The sequence below is a fragment of the Scyliorhinus torazame genome, chromosome 26, assembly GCF_047496885.1.
Source record: "Scyliorhinus torazame isolate Kashiwa2021f chromosome 26, sScyTor2.1, whole genome shotgun sequence".
Lineage (NCBI taxonomy): Eukaryota > Metazoa > Chordata > Chondrichthyes > Carcharhiniformes > Scyliorhinidae > Scyliorhinus > Scyliorhinus torazame.
Genome location: NC_092732.1, coordinates 8,861,159 through 8,865,821, shown reverse-complemented (window position 1 = coordinate 8,865,821; position 4,663 = coordinate 8,861,159). Strand labels below are relative to the sequence as shown.

At 51.3% G+C, this 4,663-nt stretch overlaps 2 non-coding genes across 2 annotated transcripts; one reads left to right on the top strand and one right to left on the bottom strand.

Annotated features, from left to right (window-relative positions):
- Positions 1-235: 235 nt before the first annotated feature.
- trnai-aau (transfer RNA isoleucine (anticodon AAU)) lies at positions 236-309 on the top strand. The gene has a single exon. It is a non-coding gene; the product is annotated as a tRNA-Ile (tRNA).
- A 958-nt stretch (positions 310-1,267) lies between these two features.
- On the bottom strand, positions 1,268-1,349 carry trnas-cga (transfer RNA serine (anticodon CGA)). Its single transcript has one exon. It is a non-coding gene; the product is annotated as a tRNA-Ser (tRNA).
- Between the last annotated feature and the right edge of the window lie 3,314 nt (positions 1,350-4,663).

Sequence of the window (4,663 nt, the reverse complement as noted above, 5' to 3'; positions counted from 1 at the left end):
TAGAGGGATACGGACCCAGGAAGTGTAGAAGATTGTAGTTTAGTCGGGCAGCATGGTCGGCACGGGCTTGGAGGGCCGAAGGGCCTGTTCCTGTGCTGTACATTTCTTTGTAATACTCTCTCTTGGTATTATTCCTCTCTCTGGGTATTATTCCTCTCTCTGGGTACTGTTGCTCGCTCTGGATATTCCCTCCCTCTCTGTGTGAGTAGCAGTATTATTCGCTGTTGTTTCCACCGGCCGGTTAGCTCAGTTGGTTAGAGCGTGGTGCTAATAACGCCAAGGTCGCGGGTTCGATCCCCGTACGGGCCAAGTCTTGTTTTGTTAATTTTACTTCCTGTTGCCCAAAGTCTGGGCCCGGGATTCCGGCGTCTGTGATCCCGGGATTCCGGGGTCTGTAATCCCGGGATTCCGGGGTAATCCCGGGGGTCTCTATCCTAGTGTCCGTTCCCGGGATTTGCTGTAAAAGGCTCTGTGCCGCTGCGAGCAGGGAGAGTGTATCCCGGGATCCCGGGGTGTGTATCCCGGGTTCCCGGGGTGTGTATCCCGGGATTGGGTGTAAAAGGCTATGTGCCGCTGCGAGCAGGGAGAGTGTATCCCGGGTTCCCGGGGTGTGTATCCCGGGATTGGCTGTAAAAGGCTCTGTGCCGCTGCGAGCAGGGAGAGTGTATCCCGGGTTCCCGGGTCTGTATCCCGGGATTGGGTGTAAAAGGCTATGTGCCGCTGCGAGCAGGGAGAGTGTATCCCGGGATCCCGGGGTGTGTATCCCGGGATTGGGTGTAAAAGGCTATGTGCCGCTCCGCTGCGAGCAGGGAGAGTGTATCCCGGGTTCCCGGGTCTGTATCCCGGGATCCCGGGTCTGTATCCCGGGATTGGGTGTAAAAGGCTATGTGCCGCTGCGAGCAGGGAGAGTGTATCCCGGGATCCCGGGGTGTGTATCCCGGGATTGGGTGTAAAAGGCTATGTGCCGCTGCGAGCAGGGAGAGTGTATCCCGGGTTCCCGGGTGTGTATCCCGGGATTGGGTGTAAAAGGCTATGTGCCGCTGCGAGCAGGGAGAGTGTATCCCGGGATCCCGGGTCTGTATCCCGGGATTGGGTGTAAAAGGCTATGTGCCGCTCCGCTGCGAGCAGGGAGAGTGTATCCCGGGTTCCCGGGTGTGTATCCCGGGATTGGGTGTAAAAGGCTATGTGCCGCTGCGAGCAGGGAGAGTGTATCCCGGGATCCCGGGTGTGTATCCCGGGATTGGGTGTAAAAGGCTATGTGCCGCTCCGCTGCGAGCAGGGTTCGAACCTGCGCGGGGAAACCCCATTGGATTTCGAGTCCAACGCCTTAACCACTCGGCCATCGCAGCCACTGAGCAAAATCCTGATTCAGCTCAGTATAGAGACTGTGTGTCAGTCTGATTCAGCTCAGTATAGAGACTGTGTGTCAGTCTGATTCAGCTCAGTATAGAGACTGTGTGTCAGTCTGTCTCAGCTCAGTATAGAGACTGTGTGTCAGCCTCATTCAGCTCAGTATAGAGACTGTGTGTCAGCCTGTCTCAGCTCAGTATAGAGACTGTGTGTCAGCCTCATTCAGCTCAGTATAGAGACTGTGTGTCAGCCTGTCTCAGCTCAGTATAGAGACTGTGTGTCAGCCTGTCTCAGCTCAGTACAGAGACTGTGTGACAGCCTGTCTCAGCTCAGTATAGAGACTGTGTGTCAGTCTCATTCAGCTCAGTATAGAGACTGTGTGTCAGCCTGTCTCAGCTCAGTACAGAGACTGTGTGTCAGTCTGTCTCAGCTCAGTATAGAGACTGTGTGTCAGCCTGTCTCAGCTCAGTACAGAGACTGTGTGTCAGTCTGTCTCAGCTCAGTATAGGGACTGTGTGTCAGCCTGTCTCAGCTCAGTATAGAGACTGTGTGTCAGTCTGTCTCAGCTCAGTATAGAGACTGTGTGTCAGCCTGTCTCAGCTCAGTACAGAGACTGTGTGTCAGTCTGTCTCAGCTCAGTATAGGGACTGTGTGTCAGCCTGTCTCAGCTCAGTATAGAGACTGTGTGTCAGTCTGTTTCAGCTCAGTATAGAGACTGTGTGTCAGCCTCTTTCAGCTCAGTATAGAAACTGTGTGTCAGCCTGTCTCAGCTCAGTATAGAAACTGTGTGTCAGCCTGTCTCAGCTCAGTATAGAGACTGTGTGTCAGCCTGTCTCAGCTCAGTATAGAGACTGTGTGTCAGTCTGTCTCAGCTCAGTATAGAGACTGTGTGTCAGCCTGTCTCAGCTCAGTATAGAGACTGTGTGTCAGCCTGTCTCAGCTCAGTATAGAGACTGTGTGTCAGCCTGTCTCAGCTCAGTACAGAGACTGTGTGTCAGTCTGTCTCAGCTCAGTATAGGGACTGTGTGTCAGCCTGTCTCAGCTCAGTATAGAGACTGTGTGTCAGTCTGTCTCAGCTCAGTATAGAGACTGTGTGTCAGCCTCTTTCAGCTCAGTATAGGGACTGTGTGTCAGCCTGTCTCAGCTCAGTATAGAAACTGTGTGTCAGCCTGTCTCAGCTCAGTATAGAGACTGTGTGTCAGCCTGTCTCAGCTCAGTATAGAGACTGTGTGTCAGTCTGTCTCAGCTCAGTATAGAGACTGTGTGTCAGCCTGTCTCAGCTCAGTATAGAGACTGTGTGTCAGTCTGTCTCAGCTCAGTATAGGGACTGTGTGACAGCCTGTCTCAGCTCAGTATAGAGACTGTGTGTCAGTCTGTCTCAGCTCAGTATAGAGACTGTGTGTCAGTCTGTCTCAGCTCAGTATAGAGACTGTGTGTCAGCCTGTCTCAGCTCAGTATAGGGACTGTGTGACAGCCTGTCTCAGCTCAGTATAGAAACTGTGTGTCAGTCTGTCTCAGCTCAGTATAGGGACTGTGTGTCAGTTTCATTCAGCTCAGTATAGAGACTGTGTGTCAGTCTGTCTCAGCTCAGTATAGGGACTGTGTGTCAGCCTCATTCAGCTCAGTATAGAGACTGTGTGTCAGTCTGTCTCAGCTCAGTATAGAGACTGTGTGTCAGCCTCATTCAGCTCAGTATAGAGACTGTGTGTCAGTCTGTCTCAGCTCAGTATAGGGACTGTGTGTCAGCCTCATTCAGCTCAGTATAGGGACTGTGTGTCAGTCTCATTCAGCTCAGTATAGAGACTGTGTGTCAGCCTGTCTCAGCTCAGTATAGAGACTGTGTGTCAGTCTGTCTCAGCTCAGTATAGAGACTGTGTGTCAGCCTCATTCAGCTCAGTATAGAGACTGTGTGTCAGTCTGTCTCAGCTCAGTATAGGGACTGTGTGTCAGCCTCATTCAGCTCAGTATAGGGACTGTGTGTCAGTCTCATTCAGCTCAGTATAGAGACTGTGTGTCAGCCTGTCTCAGCTCAGTATAGAGACTGTGTGTCAGCCTCATTCAGCTCAGTATAGAGACTGTGTGTCAGCCTCATTCAGCTCAGTATAGGGACTGTGTGTCAGCCTCATTCAGCTCAGTATAGAGACTGTGTGTCAGCCTCATTCAGCTCAGTATAGGGACTGTGTGTCAGTCTCATTCAGCTCAGTATAGAGACTGTGTGTCAGCCTGTCTCAGCTCAGTATAGAGACTGTGTGTCAGCCTCATTCAGCTCAGTATAGAGACTGTGTGTCAGCCTCATTCAGCTCAGTATAGAGACTGTGTGTCAGCCTCATTCAGCTCAGTATAGAGACTGTGTGTCAGCCTCATTCAGCTCAGTATAGAGACTGTGTGTCAGCCTCATTCAGCTCAGTATAGGGACTGTGTGTCAGCCTCATTCAGCTCAGTATAGAGACTGTGTGGCAGCCTCATTCAGCTCAGTATAGGGACTGTGTGTCAGTCTCATTCAGCTCAGTATAGAGACTGTGTGTCAGCCTGTCTCAGCTCAGTATAGAGACTGTGTGTCAGCCTCATTCAGCTCAGTATAGAGACTGTGTGTCAGCCTCATTCAGCTCAGTATAGAGACTGTGTGTCAGCCTCATTCAGCTCTGTATAGAGACTGTGTGTCAGCCTCATTCAGCTCAGTATAGGGACTGTGTGTCAGTCTCATTCAGCTCAGTATAGAGACTGTGTGTCAGCCTGTCTCAGCTCAGTATAGAGACTGTGTGTCAGCCTCATTCAGCTCAGTATAGAGACTGTGTGTCAGCCTGTCTCAGCTCAGTATAGAGACTGTGTGACAGCCTGTCTCAGCTCAGTATAGAAACTGTGTGTCAGCCTGTCTCAGCTCAGTATAGAGACTGTGTGTCAGCCTGTCTCAGCTCAGTATAGAGACTGTGTGTCAGCCTCATTCAGCTCAGTATAGAGACTGTGTGTCAGCCTGTCTCAGCTCAGTATAGAGACTGTGTGTCAGCCTCATTCAGCTCAGTATAGAGACTGTGTGTCAGCCTCATTCAGCTCAGTATAGGGACTGTGTGTCAGCCTCATTCAGCTCAGTATAGAGACTGTGTGTCAGCCTGTCTCAGCTCAGTATAGAGACTGTGTGTCAGCCTCATTAAGCTCAGTATAGAGACTGTGTGTCAGCCTGTCTCAGCTCAGTATAGGGACTGTGTGTCAGCCTCATTCAGCTCAGTATAGAGACTGTGTGTCAGCCTGTCTCAGCTCAGTATAGAGACTGTGTGTCAGCCTCATTCAGCTCAGTATAGAGACTGTGTGTCAGCCT